At 36.5% G+C, this 25,265-nt stretch overlaps 1 protein-coding gene and 1 long non-coding RNA gene across 8 annotated transcripts in view; one reads left to right on the top strand and one right to left on the bottom strand.

Moving 5' to 3' along the window:
* Nucleotides 1–23,096, bottom strand: part of ZBTB20 (zinc finger and BTB domain containing 20) — a 708,962-nt gene extending 685,866 nt beyond the window's left edge. For all 7 annotated transcript variants that reach the window (XM_036017291.1, XM_036017298.1, XM_028504756.2 and 4 more), the window contains exon 1: nucleotides 21,505–23,096. The gene's annotated coding sequence lies outside the window, so the exon portion shown is untranslated. The remainder of the gene's footprint in view (nucleotides 1–21,504) is intronic.
* LOC118498668 lies at nucleotides 16,827–22,227 on the top strand. The gene is made up of 2 exons (XR_004901137.1): nucleotides 16,827–17,203; nucleotides 19,077–22,227. It is a non-coding gene; the product is annotated as an uncharacterized LOC118498668 (long non-coding RNA).
* Nucleotides 23,097–25,265: the final 2,169 nt, after the last annotated feature.

Genomic DNA, 25,265 nt, shown 5'->3' on the forward strand with positions numbered 1-25,265 from the left:
GGACCTGGCCCACAACCCAAGCATGTAACCTGACTGAAAATCGAACCAGTGACCCTTTGGTTCTCGGGCCAGCACTCAATCCACTGAGCCACACTGGCCAGGGAAACTTACATTTTTTTTAAATATACAAAACTACACCAAATATTCATCAACATACACACACATAAGCACATGGAAAATGAAAGTACAAAAATATTGTAAGTATGTTCTAAAGGCATATATACATTAACCTCTAGTGAGTGGTAATCTCTGAAGAAAAAGACAGAGAAATGTAAATAGAAGGCAAATGTAAAGATTAATTTCTGAGGGACTCCCAGCCAAGATGGAGGCATACATAGATACACTTTGCCTCCTCACACAACCAAAAGAAGAACAACAAATTAAAACACAAAAAATAACCAGACTTGCCACAAAATCGAACTGTATGGAAGTCCAACAACCAAGGAGTCAAAGAAGAAACATTCATCTGGACTGGTAGGAGAGGTGGAGATGGGCAGCCAAGGCAGACAGGATGCATAGCAAGGCAGCAGCTAAAGGACCTGGCAGGCAAGGCTGCAGCTGGCAGGTCAGGTGGTCCCATATTTGCGTGCAAATAACTGGGAAGGGCAACTGAGGAGCAAGACAAACTATGCAACATAGGGTTCCAGTGCTGGGAAATAAAGCCTCAAAACCTCTGGTGGTAAAAATTTTGGGGGATTGTGGTGGCAAGAGAAACTCCCAGCCTCAGTGGAGAGTTTGTTGGAGAAACCCACAGGGTCCTAGAATATACACAAACCCACGCACCCAGAACCAAGCACCAGAAGGGCCAACTTGCTTGTGGGTAGCTGGGGAAGTGACTGAAAGCCAGTGGAGAGCAGGGCAAGTTATGAAAAGCAAGGACCTATATACAAGATTACTCTATCCAGCAAAGCTATCATTTAGAATGGAAGGGAAGAAAAAGTGCTTCCCAGTTAAGATCAAGTTAAAGGAGTTCATCATCACCAGGCCCTTATTATATGAAATTTTAAAGGGCTTCATCTAAAAGAAAGAAAAAGATAAAACAATAAGAACAGTAACATGACAACAAACACAATTATCAACAACCGAACCTAAAAAAACAAAAATTAACTAAGCAAACAACTAGAACAGGAACAGATTCACAGAAACAGAGAACACATGAAAGGTTATCAGTGGGGAGAGAAAAAAGGGGAATGGGAGAAAAGTATAGGGAATAAGAAACATAAATGGTAGGTAGAAAATAGACAGGGGGAGGTTAAGAATAGTATGGGAAATGGAGAAGCCGAAGAACTTCTATGTATGACCCATGGACATGCACTAAAGTGGGGAAATGCTGGTGGGAGGAGGGTACAGGGCAGAATGGAATAAATGGGAGAAAAAATGGGACAACTGTAATAACATAATCAAATATATTTTTAAATATTAATTTCTATAAGAATTTTCTTAAGCAAATATGGTACATGCTAACATTACTAAAATGAGTGGATATTTAGTATTTATATTAATTCTGTGCTTTATCATGTTTTTGAAATACAGCTCATAAAATAAAATAAGTGACAAGGATTGTAAGTAAGTTTTCTGAAGCTTTATACAGGCCGGTGCTTTGAGCATTCCATTCTATATCCAAGGACATCTGGTTACTTAGTTAGACCAGCTTTTCCACAGTTTCCATGTAGAATCATTAAATGCGTTAAATGATCCATGGGGAGCACTCTAACATTTAAAGAAAAAAATTCAGTTGAAAGACCTCTATTTCCTAAACTCTATCCTCTCACAAATGTTTGCATATATTTTTTAATCCTCTGAATATTTTTATTGTTTAATATATTTTATTGATTGCGCTATTACAGTGGTCCCATTTCCCCCCTTCACTCCCCTCCACCCTGCACACCCTTTCCCACCCATATTCCCCCCTTTAGTTCATGTCCATGTGTCATAAGCTATTTAGCTTCTCCATTTCCCATACTATTCTTACCCTCCCCCTGTCTATTTTCTACCTACCATCTGTGCTACTTATTCTCTGTACTTTTTCCCCCTCTCTCCTTCTCCCACTCCCCTGTTGCTAACTCTCCATGTGATCTCCATTTCTGTGGTTCTGTTCCTGTTCTAGTTGTTTGCTTAGTTTCGCTTTAGGTATGGTTGTTAATAATTGTGAGTTTGCTGTCATTTTACTGTACATGTTTTTGATTTTCTTTTTCTTAGATAAGTCCCTTTAACATTTCACACAATAAGGGCTTGGTGATGATGAACTCCTTTACCTTGACCTTCTCTGAGAAGCACTTTATCTGCCCTTCCATTCTAAATGAAAGCCTTGCTGGGTAGAGCAATCTTGGATGTAGGTCCTTGCTTTCCATGACTTGGAATACTTCTTTCCAGCCCCTTCTTGCCTGTAAGGTCTCTTTTGAGAAATCAGCTGACAGTCTGATGGGAACTCCTTTGTAGGTGACTGTCTCCTTGTCTCTTGCTGCTTCCAGGATTCTCTCCTTCATTTTAATCCTGGGTAATGTAATTATGATGTGCCTTGGTGTGTTCCTCCTTGGGTCCAGCTTCTTTGGGACTCTCTGAGCTTCCTGGAATTCCTGGAAGTCTATTTGCTTTCTCAGATTGGGGAAATTCTCTTTCATTATTTGTTCAAATAACTTTTCCACTTGTTGCTTTTCCTCTTCTCCTTCTGGTACCCCTATAATTTGGATGTTGGAATGTTTAAAGATGTCCTGGAGGTTCCTAAGCCTTTCTTAATTTTTTCGAATCCTTGTTTCTTCATTCTATTCTTTTTGGTTGTTTCTTTCTTCCTTCTGGTCCATTCCATTGATTTGAGTCCCAGTTTCCTTCCAATCACTATTGGTTCCCTATGCATTTTCCTTCATTTCACTTAGCATAGCCTTCATTTTTTCATCTAATTTGCAAACAAATTCAACCAATTCTGTGAGCATCCTGATCACCAGCGCTTTGAACTGTGTATCTGACAGGTTAGCTATCTCTTGATCATTTAAAAGTATTGACTCTGGGGCTTTGATTTGTATTTCTGTTTGAGCCATTTTTTTTTTTTGGCCTGGTTGCACCTGTTATGTAGTGAGGGGCAGAGCCTTATGTGTTCTCCAGGTTGGGGCAGCCCAGTGGCTATGTTGCGACGTTGTGTGAGGGGGAGGGGTCCAAGAAGGAACAATGGCACTTGCTCCTCTCTCTGTCAGATTTCACTCCCTTCCACCGCTTCCCCCAAGGTAACTGGGCCTTTCTGGTGCTAATTCTCGGGTGAGTGGGTTTGTTACGTTCTAGGACCCAGTGGGTCTATCCAATGCACTCTCCTGTGAGGCTGAGAGTCTCTTCCCTGTGCCTCAACTCCCACAGGTGTTTTCAATCAGTGTCCCAAGGTTCTATTTCCCCACTGGGACCCTGGGTTGAGTGGTATGTCTCACTGCCGGATTTCTTATGGTTTATCTGCACGTGAATGAGGCCCCAACAGCCAGATGCCTTGCGTGCAGTGCCTTGCTTCACAGTCGCCTCCTTGCTGGGACTGCCAACCGCCTGTGTGCCCAGGGTCTGCCCACTGGGTTCTTGCGCTCAAGATGCCTTACGTGTCCAGTGCCACCACTTTTTATGCCGAGACCCCTCTCCGCCAGGCTGCCCAACTCCACCCCTCCTACCGGTCTGGATGAATGTGTATATTTTAATTCCTTGGTTGTCCAACTTCCATACAGTTCAATTTTCTGTCAGATCTGGTTGTTATCTTGTTTCTAAATTGTTGCCAACCTTATTTTGGTTGTACAAAGAGGCATGTCTACCTACACCTCTATCTTGCCTGGAAGTAAAGTGTTTGCTTTTATTTAGTAACTTTGCATAAAACTCTCAGCAGAAATGGGTTATAACCATTGTATATCTTCTACCTTTGAAATGTAATTCCTTGCTTATTTTACTTATTGAAATATAACGTCACAACATAACATTTATTCATTTACTGCTATTACAAACCCAACAAAAATCTGGCCCATTGCAAGAGACAAAACCATTTCCAACCTTAGTCTTTTTAAAAAAAATTTGTATTAAAGTACAGTTGACATACAATATTTTATTAGTTTCAGGTATACAACATAGCAATTTGACATTTAATTACCTTGTGATATAAACACTATGGTAAGTCTAGTGGCCATCTGTCATCTGTCACCATATAAATTTACTACAATATTACTGACTACATTGTCTATTCTGTACCTTACATACCATGGCTTAATTATTTTATAACTAGAAATTTGTGCCTCCAATTTCCCTTTCTCTTTCTCACCCATCTTCCACCCTACTCAACTCTGGCAACCATCAGTTTTTTCTCTGTATCTAAGTCTGTTTCTGTTTTGCTTTGTTTATGTGTTTTATTTTTTCAATTTCACATATAAGTAAAATGATATTCGTCTTCCTCTGTCTGGCTCACTTCATTTAGTGCACCCTCTAGTTCATCCATGTTTTCACAAATGGTGAGATTTCTAATTTTTAATGCTGAGTAATATTCCATTGTCTTCTTTATCGACTCATCGACTGATGGCTACTTAGTTAATTCCATAATTTGGCTATTCTAAATAATGCTGCAATTAACATAGAAAGGCAAATATCTTTTCAAGTTAGTGTTTTCATTTTCTTCAGATAGAAGACATGCAGATGGCCAACAGACATAATTAAACATGTTTAATATCACTAACTATTGAGGATATGCAAATCAAAGCGACAATGAGATATCACCTCACACCTGTCAGAATGGCTATCATCAAAAATTCAACAGACTTCCCGCCAAGATGGAGTGAAGGTAGACACACTGTGCCTCCTTGAACAACCAAAATAAGGACAACAAAAATTTAGAAACAAAAAAACAACCAGTACTGACAGAAAATTGAACTGTATGAAAGTCTGACAACCAAGGAGTTAAAGAAGAAACATTCATCCAAACTGGTAGGAGGGGCAGAATCAGGCAGCCGGGCTGGAGTGATCAAGGCAAAGAAGGGGCTGGCGGACCCCAGGTGCAAAAGGCAGCAGCAGGCAGACCCATTGAGGTGGCGGATTGTGGAGGGGTGCAGCACACAAGGCAACTGGTGGACCAGGTGGTCCCAAATTCATGCCCAGATAAACCAGGCAAAACTGGGGAGTGAGACAGACCATGTAACCCAAGGTCCCAGAGAGGGGAAATAAAACCTCAAACCACTGACTGAAAACACCTGTGGGGGTTCAGGGGCCGGAAAGGATTGCCAGCCTCACAGGAAAGTTTGCTGGAGAGACCTGCAGAGTCCTAGAATGTACACAAACCCACCCACATGGGAATCAGTATCAGAACAGCCCAGTTAGCTTGCAGGAAGCGGTGGAAGTAACTGAAATCTGGCAGAAAACTGAGCAAGCACCATTGTTTCCTCTCGGACCCGTCCCTCACATACACAACACAGCAACTGGGTTGCCACACCCTGGTGAATACCTAAGGCTCTGCCCCTTACTACATAACAGGCACATTGAGACAAAAAAAAAAAAAATGGCCCAAATGAAAGAACAGATCAAAGCTCCAGAAAAAATACAACTAAGCAAAGAAGAGACAGCCAACCTATCAGATGCACAATTCCAAACACTAGTAATCAGGATGATCACCGAATTGGTTGAAGATAGTCACAAATTAGATGAAAAAATGAAGGCTATGCTAAGTGAAATAAAGGAAAATGTACAGGGAACCAATAGTAATGGGAAGGAAACTGGGACTCAAATCAATGGAATGGACCAGAAGGAAGAAAGAAACAACCAAAAAGAATAGAATGAAGAAACAAGGATTCGAAAAAATTAAGAAAGGCTTAGGAACCTCCAGGACATCTTTAAACATTCCAACATCCAAATTATAGGGGTACCAGAAGGAGAAGAGGAAAAGCAACAAGTGGAAAAGTTATTTGAACAAATAATGAAAGAGAATTTCCCCAATCTGAGAAAGCAAATAGACTTCCAGGAATTCCAGGAAGCTCAGAGAGTCCCAAAGAAGCTGGACCCAAGGAGGAACACACCAAGGCACATCATAATTACATTACCCAGGATTAAAATGAAGGAGAGAATCCTGGAAGCAGCAAGAGACAAGGAGACAGTCACCTACAAAGGAGTTCCCATCAGACTGTCAGCTGATTTCTCAAAAGAGACCTTACAGGCAAGAAGGGGCTGGAAAGAAGTATTCCAAGTCATGGAAAGCAAGGACCTACATCCAAGATTGCTCTACCCAGCAAGGCTTTCATTTAGAATGGAAGGGCAGATAAAGTGCTTCTCAGAGAAGGTCAAGGTAAAGGAGTTCATCATCACCAAGCCCTTATTGTGTGAAATGTTAAAGGGACTTATCTAAGAAAAAGAAAATCAAAAACATGTACAGTAAAATGACAGCAAACTCACAATTATTAACAACCATACCTAAAGCGAAACTAAGCAAACAACTAGAACAGGAACAGAACCACAGAAATGGAGATCACATGGAGAGTTAGCAACAGGGGAGTGGGAGAAGGAGAGAAAGAAGGGAGAGGGGGGAAAAGGTACAGAGAATAAGTAGCACAGATGGTAGGTAGAAAATAGACAGGGGGAGGACAAGAATAGTATGGGAAATAGAGAAGCTAAAGAACTTATAAGTATGACATAAGGACATGAACTAAAGGGGAGGAATGTGGGTGGGAAAGGGTATGCAGGGTAGAGGGGAGTGAATGGGGAAAATGGGACAACTGTAATAACATAATCAATAAACTATATTTTTAAAAAAAGAAAAAAAATTCAACAAACAAGTGTTGGTGAGAATATAGAGAGAAGAATCTCTGTGCACTGTTGGTGAGACTGTAAATTGGTGAAGACACTATGGAAAACCATATGGATGTTCCTCACAAAATTAAAAATAGAATTACCATATGATCCCAACCTTAGTCTTGATTTATTTTTAGAATACTAGCAAATTCAGAAGCACAGCTGCTGTGAATCAACTAACGTTTTGTGGTTATGTTGGGTATACTTCAAGTTTGTGCTAGTCCTATGTACCAGTTTCCCATATTCATCTTCCCCTTGCCCTCTCCAAGTCCCAATACATATTTTTAATTATTATTATTCATTAGAAGCAGGAAATAACAGATGTTGTGGATAACTGGGAATATTAACAGCTTTTGTAATTTCTATTTATTGACCAAGGCCTTATGATCCGTAACAAAAATACAATAAAAAGATAATTATTCTATGTGGTACCTGTCAGATCATAGCCTGTTTTTTACCCTACACACTCCATTTTGATAAAGACCTTCACATATGAAGAAGCCTATAAAGAAAAACATACAGTGTAGTGAGAATTCTTAAAATCGTAGTGACAGTCGAAGCAATGAGAGAGGGTTAACTTGAAATGGAGAAGACCAAAAGAGAAATCACCAGTATCAAAATATTCTTGATACAGTATTATGTAAATATAGGATCAGGTAGTTATAAATTCACAGGAATATTACAGGCTGGATCTCTAAGAATACCAGTTAGGGCCACACTGCAGAATCACTGGTGTAATATAAATGTTCAAGAATTAGATCTTTCTGATGTTTACAGAACCTTATGAATATAGAAAAAGCCACTGAATTAATTGTGCACATAAAAATGGGCAAAATTTTAGGGTTTGTAAATTATATCATAATTTTTCAAAAAGCAACCATTATATTTACTAATATGGATAGTATAATCAGAATAACAAGCAAGAAATTAAGAAACAGAGAAAATAAAAACAATGGTCTCAAAGAGGAGAAAATAAATAAGGTATCCAAACATTAACAATACTAAACTAGCAGTGACATACTTATGCCTACATTTAAGTGAACTAGCATAAACTTTCACTTTATACGTACCCAACCAACCCTCGATCATTACTAGAAAGAGATGATATCCAGAGTGGTCTTCTCTAACTCTGATGTTATTCTCCACAAATTCAAAAACCACAGGAGCCTATGTTCCAAAATCTTAACATTGTTATAGGATTCTCAAAAAACAAAAAAATCATATTCTTCAGTGTTTTACAGGTTAAAGTGAATACTTAAAAAAAAAAGTAAAAACAAAGTAAAAATTCGAGTCCCATAATCTTAAAAAACACAGCTACTTTATTTCCAGTGGAACACACATGAAACTTTAATAGTTTATTTTTATTGTATTTTATTTCCATTACCATTTATCCCCCTTACACCCTCTTCTACCTCCACACCACCCCTCATCACACTGTCATCTATGCCATGAGTTCTTTTTCATTTTTTCTTAATCCCTCCACCCCTCGAAACTCCCCCAGAGCTGTCAGCCTGTTATCTAAGTCTGTCTCTACTGAAACTTTTAATGTGATTGAAAATATATCATACCATATGTGGGGTTGATGTTGACATGGCTCCACTACCACCCTTGAGGAAAGCTGAACAGGGGGTCCCTGGCCAGAAGGACTGTGTATTTTCTTGGGAGTGGATTAAACAACCTCGTTACCTCCTTTTGGGAGTAGTTTCTTGTCCTGTGACAGCTTCTGACCTTTTCTTTCTACACATACACACTAAGGTAATGCAGTTTACAGTCACACGTGAGACACGTGCATCCTTTTTCTGGGACCCTTTATAATGAGCCTCAGGAGGTGTGGTCCTTCTTGCACTGACCCACTGCCATCAGTGCACACCCCTGTAATGTGAATAACAAATGTCATGTCTGTGTCTGCTAGTCCTCTGGGTGTTTGTTTGTTGTTAATATCACAAACACTTAGGCAGCTCCCTATTTTAGAGCTCCTGCATTATACCATATATAACATGCATTCCAAAATAAAGTTCAAATATAAAAACAGGCCCTGACTGGTATAGCTCAGTGGATTGAGCACAGCCTGGGAACCAAAGGGTCACCAGTTTGATTCCCAGTCAGGGCACATGCCTGGGTAGTAGTCCAGGTCCCCAGTGAAGGGGGCATGCAAGAGGCAACCACACACTGATGCTTCTCTCCCTCTCTTTCTCCTTTCTTTCCCCTCTCTCAAAAAATGAATAAATAAAATATGTTTAAAAATTAAATTAAATTAAAATTAAAATAGAAATATGAGGCTGTAACCAATAATAGCAGTATGATAAATTTATGATGAATGCTGTTTCATATTAAAAAACAATTGGAAATCACATGAAAGTAAATAGTAACTTAATATTTTATATTAGTTTTGGGGTTTTTCTTTTAGAAAAAGCAAGAGTCTGGCATTAGAAGTATACAAAATTCAATAGCATTCTTATATACCACCAATAAACTACTGAAATTTAAAATTAAAAGCACAACATCTTTTACATTAGTACCAAAATATTAAATAAGTTCTTAGGTATAACTGTAACAAAATAAGTACAAGATCCATTTGAAGAACACTACAGGACTCTGGTTAAAGAAATACAAAAACTAAATAAATGGAAAGATGGTTCATGATCATGAATAGGAAGACTGAATATTGTCAAGTTGTCAGTTCTTACCAACATAACTTGATCTGTTGATTCACTGCAACAATCTCAATTAAAATGCCAGTAAGTTATTTTGTAGGTATTGACAAACTGATTCTACATTTATATGAAGAGGATAAAGACACAGAATAATCAACTCAATATTGAAAGAGAAGAAAGAAGTCAAAGGAATAACACTACCCAACATCAAGACTTACCATAAAGCTACAGTGCTCAAGACAGTGTGGTATTAGTAAAAAAAAATAGACAAATAGATCAACAGAACAAAACAGACAGCACAAAAACTGACCCACACAAGTACAGTGAACTAATTTTTCACAGAAGCAAAACAATGAAACAAAGACAACCTTGTTATCAAATGGCCCTGGAACACTGGACATCCCAATGCAAAAAAAAGATCTGGACAACGACATTATAACTTCCACAAAAATTATCTCAAAATGGATGGTCAATCTAAAATGTAAAACTGTAAGACTTCTAGAAGATAACATAGGTGAAAATCTAGGGAGCACTGAGTTGGACAAAGAGGTTTTAATATGACACTAAGAGCATGATTCATGATAGAAATAACTAATACACTCGACTTTAATTAAAATTAAGAACTTGTGAAAAACAAGTCACAGACTAGGAGAAAATATTTGCTAATTACATTTCTGATAAAAAACTGGTATCCAAAATAGACAAAGAACTCTGAAAACTCAACAATAAGAAAATGCAATTATAATTGTGCAGATCTGAACACCAAAGAAAATATACAGATGGCAAATAAGCACATGAAAAGATGCTCAACATCATATTCCATTAGGGAACTACAAATGAAAACAATGAGATACTACTACACACCTGTTGGAATGGCTAAAATCCAAACAACTGACAACACCAAATGCTAGTGAGGATGTAGAGCAACAAGAGCTCTCATTCATTGCTAATGGGAATGCAAAATGTTACAGTCACTTTGGAATACAGCTTGACAATTTTATAGAAAGCTAAATATAGTGTTATCACATGATCCAGCAATTATGCTCCTTTGCATTCACCCAAATTAGTTGAAACATATATTCACAGAAAAACCTGCACATAAATGTTTATAGCATGTTTATTTATAAATTGCAAAACACTGGAAGCAACCAAGGTGTCTGTCCTTCAATAGGTAAATGCAAAAACAAACTGGTATATCCATACAATGGACTATTATTAGCACTAAAAAGAAATCAGCTATCAAGCCACAAAAAAATACGGAGGAATCTCAAATGCATATTATCAAATGAAAGAAGCCAGTCTGAAAAGACTACATACTATATGATTCCACTATATGGCATCATGGAAAAGGTAAGCTATAAAAATAGTAAAAAGCTTGCCAGGAGTTTAAAGGCAGGGGAGAGAAGAAGAGTGTAGGGAGAGATATAAAGAGGTACAGCAAAGAAAATTTTTAAGTCAGTGACATCTTCTGTTGATAACATAATGGTATACATGTGACATTCTGTATTTATCAAAACCGTTAGTACTAACAACACAAAACAAACCCTAATGTAAACTATGCACCTTCATTAATAATAAAGTATCAATACTGGTTCATTAATTGTAGCAAATATACCATGCTAATGCATGAGGTTAGTTAAGAATCAGGAAAACTGGGGTAGAGTGTGACTGGATATCTGGGAACTCTGTACATTCTTCTCAGTTTTTTATGGGGTTTTTTTGTAAACCTAAAACTGCTTTAAAAAGTAAAGTCTATTAACTAAAAATTAAACGTTTTTATATGCTACAAGATAAATGAACTTGAAAACCATATTAAATTAAGTAAGACACAAAATCATAATGTACAATGCCATTTATATAAAATTATAGGACAGGCTAAACCAATCTACAATCTCAGAGTGAAGATCAGATGTTACCTGGAGTTAGTTTTAGAATGAATTGACAGTAGAGGAATAGTGGAGATCTTTTAGGAGTGATAAAAATATTTAATTTACAAGTTGATTAAATTTAAAAGGCTATATATCTTTGTAAACATTTATCAAACTCTATATTTGAAATGGATCAATTTAATTTTATGAAAAGTATACTTAAAATTGAATTTATTTTTTGTACTGGATTTGTGTTAAACCCACCTATCTCTAAAATTAAGAACAGGAAACATAAACATACTAAATTTAACTGGTATATTTCAATTTCTCATTATGGACAATCAAGATGGAAGGAAGACTATGAGAAAAGAATGGAAGAGATAGGGAAGGTGAGAAAAGGAGACAGAGAAAAAGGAAGAAGATATCATAAGAGAAAAACACAGAGAAGATCACTAGGGCACACACAAAGGGACAAAAGACAAAGACTGTGAGATTAAACTGAATTAAATCTGCAAGCCCTACAATGTTGGTAGAGTTGAAAACTGAACAGTTTTTACTGTGAAAGCTTTGATTAAAAAGTAAAATGTTCATTTTTTAAAAGACATAAACCCTGCTCTACACTTTAACAAGTGACCTCCTCTTTCCTAGAATGTCCTTTCTTTCTATCTCTACTTGTCAAGGTTTCAATCTATGCCCTTCTGGGTTTGATTTACCTGCCATGCCCCAGTTAAAATGAATCTCTCCCTCTCCTGTATTTACGTAGTGTTTTGTAACTTCAAAGAACACTTAAATCTATCTTGCTGCAGAGTCACTGAAAGATACTCCTCTCCCTTTCTGTCTATGAGTCAGTGTTAGGCTCATTATTTCTTCCTCTTTGCATTTGCCTCAGTGCCTACTACAGTGTTTTGAATAATATATGTGCTCAGTAACTACTGATTTGCTAAATTAAAGAAACATATCAGATATCCAAAAGCTGAAGATCCAAATACCCTTTATCACAGTGCAGGTGATATCTTTATTACAATAATTCTGTCACTCTCAAAGTACTGTAAGTTATACATATCTCTTTTACAGCTGCCGTAAGAGACTGCACAAAGCCACACTAGATAAATGGTTTTATTTTTGTATCTTAAAAATAAATGTCCTTGTTGATCATCTAAAACAGGCCAAAGACTTAGAGTAGTTTGGATGTAGTGGATAGGCCAAAGGGCACTAAATTGGAGTGGGCGGTAAAGTTGGAGGTTAGAAAATGAGGAAAAGGAGTGTAGAGAACTGTAAAAGTCAGAATAGGCCAGGTTTTGCTATGGCAATAAACTTTCTATTTAGTAAATATGGCTCTAAATTATTCTTGATTATTTCTAAAAATCAAATTAAATTAAAGGGTAGTTGTCAATGAAAATATTCAGAAGGATATGTTGCTTGCTCTGAAGGTATTTCTAATACAGTACAATATTTAGAGCAATGGCCATACTACTTAAATGAAGAAATATTTCCCAAGGTGACTACTTTGCAGAGAACAATACTCATTTGGATGCATTTAAAAAATCTATTACACAGTAGCCAATTGCATTTGTTTAAAAAATATGTTTTAGAATATGGGGCTGATTCTTTTTATATGTTAAATAAGTATAAATCAAATTTCATTTAAAAATTGTACATTTAAAATATTTTACAAACCATAATTCTTCTATGAAGCAACCCATCATTCCTTATCTCTTTTGCAAATCCTAAATTTTCATAAATTAAGTTTTTAAAAATGGAGATTGCTTTAGTTATTATGTGGACAAATTCTGATTTGGGAGACAAACATCTCTTAGTTTTATTCAAAATATTTTGAAAACTGTGTCTTAAAAACCAAATACTGCTATTATTCATAAAAAGGTTCAAAATGCAATGAATTACTGAAATCATCATACTAGCATATAAATTGCATATGTTTTGAACTGTAAGTCCAGCCACTTTCAAAATGCCTCTACTCAAATATTTATGAGAACAGCATTCTCCATGAAAGTGAATAAAATATTTTAACATAATATTTAATTTGACAAAGATACAAACATTTTCACTGTTGGAATACACCTGTTAATGGTGAATTTTTTGAGTATGTAGGAAAGGAGAAATGTTTGAATTAAAAAACAGAACTTCTTGATGGCAGAACAACAAAGATAATGTCAATATCCTTTTTACACACCTCAGTTTGCATATATGTTTATGCAATATGTTGATTGTGTATATGTTATACATATATGTTTATTTTATAGGAATTCATGTTTGGGCAGTGACTCAAGTGCATTTATTATAATAAAATTTTTGAACAAATTTTCACAATATAGGACATCACTGTAAATAGCTTCATTACCCATAAACTTTATTTAGTAATATTTTAATTTGTATAAGTGTAGTGTTTTTTGTTTTTGTTTTTTTTATTTTTAGAGAGGGAAGGGAGGGAGGGAGAGAGAGAGAGAGAGAGAGAGAGAGAAACATCAATGTGCGGTTGCTGGGGGTTATGGCCTGCAACCCAGGCATGTACCCTGGCTGGGAATCGAACCTGCGACAGTTTGGTTCACAGCCCAAGCTCAATCCACTGAGCTACGCCAGCCAGGGCTTGTATAAGTGTAGTGTTTTTTAAAAACTTTAAATTTTATTTTTCAATTATAGTTTATACTCCATATTATTTTGCATTGGTTTCAAGCATACAGCACAGTTTAGAGAATCCATACACTTTGCAAAGTGTCTCCCTTATATTTCTAGTACCCACCTGCCACCATACATAGTTATCAAAGTATTATCGACTATATTCCCTATGCTGCACTTACATCCCCATGACTATCCTTTAACTAACTACCAATTTGTACTTAATTCCTTCACCTTTTCCACCTAGTGCCTCAACCTCCCTCCCCTCTGGAAACCACCAGTACACTCTCTGTGTCTAGGACTGTTTAAATTTTATTTGTTCATTTATTTTGTTCTTTCAGGTACATTTTTAAAAAAAAGCTCTGTGTGTGTACACATATGTGCCATATATATATATATGAAAAATATATATACTCTCACTATATTACAGTAAGATTGTTAAAAAATGATAATGATTTTTAATTAGTTAAGGTTGCTTTTGTCTTTGATGCTAAACTTCACAGGTCTTTTCAATGAGAAATCAGGATGATTATACCTAAAATTCAAACATCCAGTTCTATGTATTCATGCAAGCAATTATCCAGGAAAAGAACAGTTTAAAAATCACCTTAAAAAAAATACTCTCCTTTAAAAATGCCATTCCAACATGAGGGGAAAATCAAATAACACGCAATATAAAAAGTTGACCTTTGTCACAAGGTAAAAATTGTCCATTAATGTAAAGTACAAATATAGCAATAACTAAAGAATGAAAAACCTACAGTCCGTGACTGCATCTTACCCTTTACTCTATCTAACAGCCTGTCAAATTTTCAGTGAACTAAGAGGTCTAGAACCAGTAGGACATCCAACCATACAAAGTTATACTGTAGCAATAATGTTCTGCCTCATTCTAGTATTAATAGAAGCCTCCATTTAACAGAACGGAAGTCTGCCATTTGTAATAAAACTAATGTACTACTTCTGGCCAAGATGGGGGCGTAGGTAAACTCACTGTGCCTCTTTGCACAACCAAAAGAAGAACAACAACAATTTAGAAACAAAAAACAACCAGAACTGACAGAAAACTGTACTATATGGAAGTCTGACAACCAAGGAGTTAAAAAAAAAAACATTCATCCTGACCAGCAGGAGGGGCAGAGATGGGCAGCTGGATAGAGAGGACTTGAGGCAAGGTGGCAACTGGAGGACCAGACAAGGCAGTGGCTTTCAGACTGGGTGGTCCCACATTCAAGTGCAAATAAACTGGGAGGAACAACTGGGGAGCGAGACAGACCAAGAAACCCAGGGTTCCAACAGTGGAAAAATAAAGACTCAAAGCCTCTGACTGAAAACACCTGTGGGGGCTGAGGCAGCAGGAGAAACTCCCAGCCTCAAGGAGAGTTTGTTGGAGAGACACACACATCGGGAATCGGCACCAGAAGGGCCCAATTTACTTGTGGGTAGCTGGGAAAGTGACTGAAAACCAGCAGAGAGCAGAGCAAGCAGCACTGTTCCCTCTAGGTCCCCTCCCCCACATATAGCGACACAAAGCAGCTACATGGGTTGCCCCGCCCTGGTGAACACCTAAGGCTCCACCCCGTACTATGTAACAGGCACACTGAAACAAACAAAAAAAAATGGCCCAGATGAAAGAACAGTTCAAAGCTCCAGAAAAAATACAACTAAGTGACGATGAGATAACCAACTTATCAGATGCAGAGTTCAAAAACACTGGGTATCAGGATGCTCCAGGAACTCACTGGGTGCTTCAACAGCATAAAAAAGACCCAGGCAGCAATAAAGGTTGCATTATGTGAAATAAAGAAAAATCTACAGGGAACGAACAGTGACACGAAGGAAACCAGGACTCAAATCAATGGTTTGGAGGATAATGAAGAAATAAACATTCAACATTAACAGAATGAACAAGAATTCAAAAAAATTAGAAGAGGCTTAGGAACCTCCAGGACATCTTTAAACTTTCCAACATTCAAATCACAAAGGTGCCAAAAGGAGAAGAGGAATAGCAAGAAATTGAAAACTTATTTGAAAAAATAGTGAAGGAAAACTTCCCCAATCTGGCAAAGGAAATAGACTTCCAGGAAGTTCAGGAAGCTCAGAGAATCCCAAAGAAGTTAGACGCAAGGAGGAACACACCAAGGCATATCATAATTACATTACCCAACATTAAAGATAAGGAGAGGATCTTAAAAGCAGCAAAAGAAAAGGAGACAATTACCTACAAAGGAGTTCCATCAGACTGTCGGCTGATTTCTCAAAAGAGACCTTACAGGCAAGAAGGGGCTGGAAAGAAGTATTCCAAGTCATGAAAGGCAAGGAGCTACATCAAAGATTCCTCTATCCAGCAAAGCTATAGTTTATAATAGAAGGGCAGATAAAGTGTTTTCCAGATAAGGTCAAGTTAAAGGAGTTCCTCATCACCAAGCCCTTATTATATGAAATGTTAAAGGAACTTATCTAAGAAAAAGAAGATAAAAAATATGAACAGTAAAATGACAACAAACTCACAGCTATTAACAACCAAACCTAAAAAAAACAAAAAACAAAACAAAACCAAAAAACAAAGTAAGCAAACAACTAGAACAGGAACAGAATCATAGAAATGGAGATCACATGGAGGGTTATCAGTGGGGAAGTGGGAAGGGGAGAGGGTGAAAAGGTACAGAGAATAAGTAGCATAAACGGTAGGTAGAAAATAGACAGGAGGAGAATAGTATAAGAAAAGTAGAAGTCAAAGAACTTGTATGTATGACTCATGGACATGAAATAAAGGGGCAGGAAATGCAGGTGGGAGGGGGTGTGCAGAGTGGGGGGGAATAAAGGGGGAAAAATGGGACAACTGTAATAGTATAATCAATAAAATATACTGTTTTTAAATTTTTTAAAAAACTGATGTAATATTAATCCACCCAAAAGAATTATTTCAAGAAATGTTTTAAAAGAGTGACTATATGAGCATAAATGGAGAGAATATGCATACATGTGTATATACACACATATTCATATACAAAGAGTATACATATTTTATAGAATAAATACTTATTTAAAGGAGATGAATAAAGGTGAAAAGGAAAAACAGACTTATGTATAAAACAGAAGAGGGAATATAAGGAGTATAATATAACGAAATCTCCATATTGCATCTTTATCACCCACCAAACAGAAAATTATATATTTAAAAAAAGAGAATATATACTTGTTGAACTACTTTCAAGATTCCTTTACTCAAAGTTAAAGACTATGGCTGCGATAAACAAGCAGGTCATTATTATTTTTTTTGTTTGTTTGTTTTTGTTTTTTTTTTGTTTTTTTGTTTTTAATATATTTTATTGATTATGCTATTACAGTTGTCCCATTTCCCCCCTTCTCTCCCCTCCACCCTGTACCCCCCTCCCACCCACATTTCCCCCTTTAGTTCATGTCCATGTGTCATACTTATGAGTTCTTTAGTTTCTACATTTCCCATACTATTCTTGCCCTCCCCCTATCTATTTTCAACTTACATTCGATGCTACTTATTCTCTATACCTTTTCCCCCTCTACCCTCCTCCCACCCCCCTGCTGCTAACCCTCCATGTGCCCTCCATTTCTGTGGTTCTGTTCCTGTTCTAATTGTTTACTTAGTTTCTTTTGGTTTTGCTTTAGGTGTGGTTGTTAATATTTGTGAGTTTGCTGTCCTTTTACTATACATGTTTTTTCTTTATCTTCTTTTCTTAGATAAGTCCCTTTAGCATTTCATAAAATAAGGGCTTGGTGATGATGAACTCCTTTAATTTGACCTTATCTGAGAAGCACTTTATCTTCCCTTCCATTCTAAATGAAAGCTTTGCTGGATAGAGCAATCTGGGTTGTAGGTCCTTGTCTTTCATGACTTGGAATATTTCTTTCCAGCCCCTTCTTGCCTGTAAGGTCTCTTTGGAGAAATCAGCTGACAGTCTGATGGGAACTCCTTTGTAGGTGACTGTCCCCTTATTTCTTGCTGCTTCTAGGATTCTCTCCTTCGTTTTTACCTTGGCTAATGTAATTATGATGTGCCTTGGTGTGTTTCTTCTTGGGTCCAACTTCTTTGGGGCTCTCTGAGCTTCTTGGATTTCTTGGAAGACTGTTCCCTTTGCCAGATTGGGGAAGTTCTCCTTTATTATTTGTTCAAATATGTGCTCAATCTGTTGCTTTTCCCCTTCTGATTCTGGTACCCCTATAATTCGGATATTGGAACGTTTAAAGGTGTCTTGGATGCTCTTAATCTTTTCCTCAATTTTTTGAATTCTTATTTCATCATGCTTTCCTGCTTGGTTGATTCTATCTTCCTTCTGGTCCACTGTATTGTTTTGAGACTCATATTCCTTCCTTTCACTATTGGCTCTCCTCCGCGTGTCTTCCTGCATCTGTTTTATGGTAATCTGCATTCTTTCATCTAAATTTCGTCCAAAATCAACCAGTTCCGTGAGCTTTCTGATCACCAGTGTTTTGAACTGCGCATCTGATAGATTGGCTAGTTCTTGGTCGCTCAAAAGGATGAGTCCTGGGGGACTGATCTGCTCTGTTGAAAACATAGTTTTTTGTTTTTTGTTTTTTGTTTTTTCCCCCTGTCTCTCCTTTTTTTTTTTTTTCCGGTCTGGTTGCTCTTGTTACGGTGGGGGGCAGAGCCTTAGGTGCTCACCTGGGCTGGGCACCCCAGTCGCTAGATTGTGACGTTATATGTGGGGGCGGGGCGGGAGAAAACAATGGCGGTAGTTCCGTTCCCCTGGACTCAGACCCTTGTCTGGGCTTCTGGGCCGCGAGTTCTGCCCTGGTCCACAATCGCCACCCCTCTGGGTCCGCCAGCCGCAGCTTGCGTACTCATGGATCACCGCTGCCTTCTTGCGCGCTGGATGGCTTTTGCGCCGATTTCGCGCCAAACCTTCCCCGGACCGCCAGCCCCACGCCCGCCGACTCGTCTTCTCCTACCAGTCCGGATGAACGCGTCTACTTCAACTTCTTGGCTGCCCGACTTCCATTCAGATAAATCCTCTGCCGGATCTGGGTGTTATTCTGATAGTAAATTATTGTTGTAAATTATTGGTTTTCTAATCTTGGTTGTGCGAGGAGGCACGGTGCGTCCACCTATTCCTCCATCTTGCCGGAAGTCTTGCAGGTCATTATTTATCTAAATCTGTCTAGACCTAGCAATGTAGTTTGTCATTATATGTCTCTAAATTCGTTATCATTTGCAAAGGTCTGAAACCTTGTCACTGAAACTACTTTCGTGAGATTTAATAGAACATTTTAAGGGTTTTTTTTGTTTGTTTTTTTAAATAATAGGACTGAACTGACTGTTGAATGATTGGCTATTAGTGGTATTACTTTTGGTAATCCATAGGTATAGCAACCATGCTCACCTACAAATCAATTTTAAAATATAATTTATATTTTTTGAATAAGCCATAAAACACTAAAGACAATGTATTACACAAGACTTTGGGTACTTCATGTAGCTGAAGGCATTTGGCTTTCAGCTTTTTACTTCAAAATATGTTTGAGAGAGTACAACTAATCCTAGTCCAGAGTTGTGTTGCTTAGGAATGTCTTGTCCTGCAGCTCTCACAGGAAAAAACAAATACTTTAGTTCCAATCACGTTATCTGCTTCTTGCACATACAATTTTAAATTCCTGTTCTGTCATTTGGAGTGCTCTGTATTGTAATCCCCTCAATTTTTGTTGTTCCCATTTTTGTGGAGGCATATTGTTCTCTAATTACTTCTAACTCCTGTCTGCACTTTTTATTTGCTCAGTTTTTCCTTTGACTTCTTCACTGCCACCTCTTCATAGGTTTCTGTTTGAGCAGAATATTTTTGCAAGTTTATATTACCACATTTACTCTTCCTGTCACTTTTGAATACCTAGACCTTAGTAGAAAGAAACTGCACTTTGTTCCATAAATGTTCCTCAAACATCTTCCACCTGTATTCAGTATATATCCAGACTCTATTTCACATTCCTTCAAATTCCCTTTCTGCCCTCAGTCCATTAATTTTGTAATACAACTTTTAAATGAAACAAATGTTTCTAGGCACATGAAGACTAAAAGAATTAATAAGCTTCAGATATCCTCTAATTTTCATTGGTCTAATGTTAACATTGAAACCATTCTGATTTTTATTAAATCTGTAACTTCTTTTTATTGTATGTATAGCATGAATATTTGCTGCTTGAAAAACTAAAAGACATTTAGAGCATACACTAAATGCCTCAGGACACTCCATATTACATAATTCACTTAGTAAGCACCATGAAATTCTCAGCCTTTATTTTCTTTAAAATAAAGAATATATCATTATTTTGGTGCATTATAATTCTCTTTTATCTCAAATACAACCACTGAATAAAATCATTAATGATTCATCAACAAACTATTTAGGTTCAAAATTAATCCATCCAAATTGGTTTTTTTTCTGTCAAAAAGAAAAACAGATTTAAATTGCTATCTAAATAAATAAAGGAAATAAAAGCATTGGAAAAAAATAGATTTTTCTTTCTTTGTGCCAGTACTTATAAAATGGTTAGGTAGGACAGGTGGAGTATAAGTGAGCAAACTGCTTAAATCCAAACAACTATAATTTGACCTCAGCTCAAAGGACAAAAATTACACAATCTGGAGGGGATAAAAGTTAACACTGTAGTAAAATTGTCAAGCAATTTCTAAACTCAATCAATTAACTTCATAATATTCTCAGAACAAAATGTTCTTTAAGAGCAGATCTGATATGAAGAGCCAATAATGGGAAAACATTCGTCACCAATTTACTTCAGTCACCCATAAAGTATTACAAGAACATTATATATCAGGGTTCAAGCCAGCAGACTATTAAAGTGCACTGCCCTGGTGTCTTTTCATTATACTTGAATGCTATTGAAGCATTCATAAGTCCTTTGAGAATTGTAGTTATGTAGTTATACTTATCATATAATCAATTTTTCAAATATTCCAAGTCTTTTAAGATGGGCTCTGTTTCTTTTCTGCTTCTTGTTGGTCATTGTCATTCCACCTTCACAAATGCTACCACCTTCACAAATGCTACCATCACATTTTGTTTGTCTGGTCCTAGTTTGCTTTCATCTTGGAAACATATCAATCTAAATGGTGCTAATTGCTGTAGTTAATGAGTGCCAAGACATCTAGCACCCTTGGCCCTGTTACCACTTTCTGTGTTTCTGCTCATGTAGAGATCAAAGAACAAAGGATGGAAAGAATCATCTTCAAAAAACAAGATGCCATATATACACCTTTCTTTGCTTTGTTTGTTTGAAACTTTGAGGATATAAATTATCCTGCTGAAATCACTTTCCTTTATAGTCCCTGGTTAATTTTAACTTGTTAAAAATGTTCTACCTTAAAACTTTTTCTTATTTAAAGGATAGTAATGGTACTCTGACAGAACATAATTAACCCAATGATCTCACACTTTTAACTCACTAATCACCATTTTCCACTGGTGGAATACATTCCAAGCAACTGAGGCATCATAATATATTATAGTAATGGGAAATATTAGAACTTCCTACAAAGTAAGAAGTCTCAGTACCTTTCATGTGTACAAATCAGCGATGCTTCCATTTGTAATTGAAACTGTAAGACAAAGAGAAAAAAATTTCAGGCATAAACAAGTTTAAATTTTTAAACAGTCATTAAAATATAAATCTCTACATACTAGGTATTTCTTGCCAGCACAAACTAACCACAATTTAGTAGCAGTATCTGAAAGTAAATATTCATATATTTGTGTGATTATTTAATATGATTATATGTGTGAGTGTGTGTGTATCAATCAGTCTGGAAGACCCACGAGCCATGCTTCATTTAATCATCACGGTACTTCCAAATTCCAGCACAATGCCTATAACATATATTCTCAATATATATTTGTTGAAAATTATAATATGGTGATAACACAAATGCAACAGTACACAATGGAAGATTTTAAAATCCTTGATAAAAGAAATCCTGAGAAAACATTAGTGACAACCTACTTCCTCAACAAGCAGTTCTATGTACAACTCTCTGTGACAGCTTATTGTCATCTTTTTCTTGGCCTACTGCAATAAAGATTGCCATCTTCAACTATTAATTTATACCATAAAGTTTTCTTAAGCATAATTATCAGCAAGTCAGTCCAAAATAACTTTATCAACCCTGTCATATAGTAATGAAACAGTGTTTCTTTATTTGTGCACACACCATACGTTATTTTCACTTCATGCTGCATATCATAATTAGCACATTTAGAATGCCTTATATTATGTTCCTTACATATAGCTCTTTTATGTAATTAGTCATATTCCAATCAAACATACATACAAAAATAAAGAATGACTTCTACCTACAATAGTGTATAGGGCATTTGAGACTCATCACACAGCATGTAAACAAATACAGTTCCAGTCAAACTTCCCCCCACTTATATTATGTGGAGAGAAGTTTATGTTATGTTCCTCATAGAAGAACTACAAGATGTAATATCATTAAAACAGCCAATAAGGTTTTCACTGAAATTGTTTCCTCAGGCTCTTATAAAGTGACAGCAACTTTGTAAGTTTATAGTGAAGCCACAAAATAGTGATTTTATTTTGCTATTTCACCAGACTCCTTGACAATATTCTTAAACCAATGTTTTACTAAGAAATGCTTTAATCCTCAAATGAAAAACAAAAACAAAATCACAGAGAAACAAAAAACATAAAGACACTGAGAAACACTCTTTGATAAACAGAGTCTGAACTCGAGAGTCACCTCTCAAAGTTAAACACTGAACTGTAAGCTCCAGGAGAGCACTGTTTTGGTTCACTGAAGTATCTGCAATACCTAGAAAACTATATGACTCACACTAACACCTCTAAAAATATTTGATTGATTTAATTTGCATACAAACTTCAATGACAAAAATATAACACACCAGGGCCTAAATGAGTCAAGCAGTTTCAAACTACAAATGCTCTCTGGTCCTCTACCTTTCTGGGTATTCTGATTAGAGAAAGTCACAAAATAGGCTACAGATGTATCAGATGGTAATCTAACTTAAAGAAAGCTGACAAAAAGAATTTCTCTAGAAACCTCTTTTTTGACCAAAAATGTTGTTTAAAAATTACTCTGAAATACTGAAACGTTTATAAATGAAATCTTATATTTTGGATTTGCTTCAAAATAACTGAGTGTGGATTTGGTTTATTGGCCATTTATTGATAACGATTAAAGCTATGTGATAGACACATATGATTTCTTATATCACTCTCTCGTCTTTTGTGTAAAATTTGAGATTTTCCGTAATAATTTTTTAAAAGGAGAATACTCAGACTTACATTATATATTTTATTATCTTCAACATAAAAAAAATACATTTGGAGGCTTTGACAGAACTTTTCTCACCTCTCCTCCCCCCGCCCAAAAAATTGCTAGCAATAATTAATAAAAGGAAGGGATACAACTTCCTTCCATAATTTTTGTAAAACAGCAGCCAAGGTGAGAGAGACCAATAACATAACTCCTAATCGGCAACATTCTCTCACCAGAAAGAGTTTGTTTTTCTTAATTGAGTGGTCAAAATCCTGGAAAAAAAAAACCCACCTTCAATAATAGCCCTTAATTTGGAGAAATACTTACTGAGAACTGGGACAACCTTAGGATGATAGGAGGAGGGAAAGGAAGGGAGGGAGGGAAGGAGGAAGGGAGGGAAGGAGAAAGGTAGGTAGGTAAATGGTCAATGCTCACCTTTTGTTTTTTCTTTAATGCAAGGAAAGTAGAAAAGGGAAGACAAAACCAGGATAATTTCCCAAAGGTAATTATTTTTAGTAATACATAGACACTTAAATGCAAATAAAGAAACACAGAAAAATAAATAATACAGAGTCTTCTGAGGAAAGAGGAGGCTGGAGGGAAGAGTCACATAACAGGCACAAAGACAGTCCCTAACTGCTGGATCTAGACTGTTACAGACTGAACTTCAAAGGCTTTCTTTTCTTCTTTGGAGCATTTGGACAAGGACATGCTGCTTCCTGCACTGGCTTTCTGCATCATCAGATGCTTCTCATCCTTGAAATCTCAAGTAAAATACCACCTCTTAAAACAATTACCCTCTAACCCTTTGCCTGGATCTTTATTAGTTATTGTCACATGACCTTCTTATTTTGAAATTATTTTGGGGTTTTTCTACCCTCTCCTCCCTCCACAGTACACTGAAATCTGTATGAGAACAGAAATATACTGTTATTTATTAGTCCAGCTCTGCAGGCACTCAGTAAATATTGCTGGATCACTAAGTGATTAAAGAAATAAATACTTTCTTCACTTTAATATGTTTTCATATTACTGAGGTGTACTCTGAAATTTATCCACTTGCTGATGTATATTTTTGTTAACACCTTGTATATTTGTTATCTTTTAGTAAGTTTGGAATATGTGAAGTCAAAAAAAAAGGAAAGGAAGAGAAAGGAAGAAAGTTACAGACTATTTTAAATAAAGTATACTATGTGTGTGTGTTATGAATGCCACACTTTCACCCCACAGGACTTAGCTACCTCACAATTAGCTGTATAGTAAATACTTATTCAATACTTGCAATGTGTTCTTATTACTTACCCCTTTTCCTCAGGTATATACTCAACCTTTTCTTCATCAACTCTTTCTTCTTAGCATATAAACTTGTGCAAGTATTTGCTCTTCCATCAAAAATATATAAAAAAATATGCAAACAACAAAAAAGGAGAAAAGAATTTTTTGAAGATTTACTCTGTTGAAACATTCTTCTCTCTTATTCCTATTCAAAATTTCTGAAAAGAGTTTTTACTTCTTCGCCTCTCATCTTCTCTACAGCCCACAGAAAACTTACTTCTGTCCTTAAAATGTAATTTAAATTATTTCCACAAAGATCACAACTTATAAAATTACTGAATCCCATAAAATATATTCAGTTTTGAGCTTACTTTATTTCTCAGATATTTTTAATATTTTTGGCAACCCCTACCTTTCGAAAGCCTGTTTTTCCATTGGTTTCATGACAAATTTTGGTTTTCTCCTGACTCTGTCCTCTCTTAAGTTTCCTTTTCAGGCTTCCTTTTTTTCTTCCTGCTCCTAGGTTTCTTCTTTCTCCTCCCCACTCCCTTTCTCCTCTCTCTTCCTTACCTTTCTCCCTCTCCCTCCTCCTCCTCTCTCCCTCTCTTGGTCTCACATCATACTTCCTCTTGGGTAATTATATTCACATCTTTTGTGAATCAACCTTCATCTCTATTTTGAAGACTCTCAGCAGCTCCAGCATATGCCTCAGTTCTTCCATCTCTCTTCAGACTTATACAT

The sequence above is a fragment of the Phyllostomus discolor genome, chromosome 2, assembly GCF_004126475.2.
Source record: "Phyllostomus discolor isolate MPI-MPIP mPhyDis1 chromosome 2, mPhyDis1.pri.v3, whole genome shotgun sequence".
Classification (NCBI taxonomy): Eukaryota; Metazoa; Chordata; class Mammalia; order Chiroptera; family Phyllostomidae; genus Phyllostomus; species Phyllostomus discolor.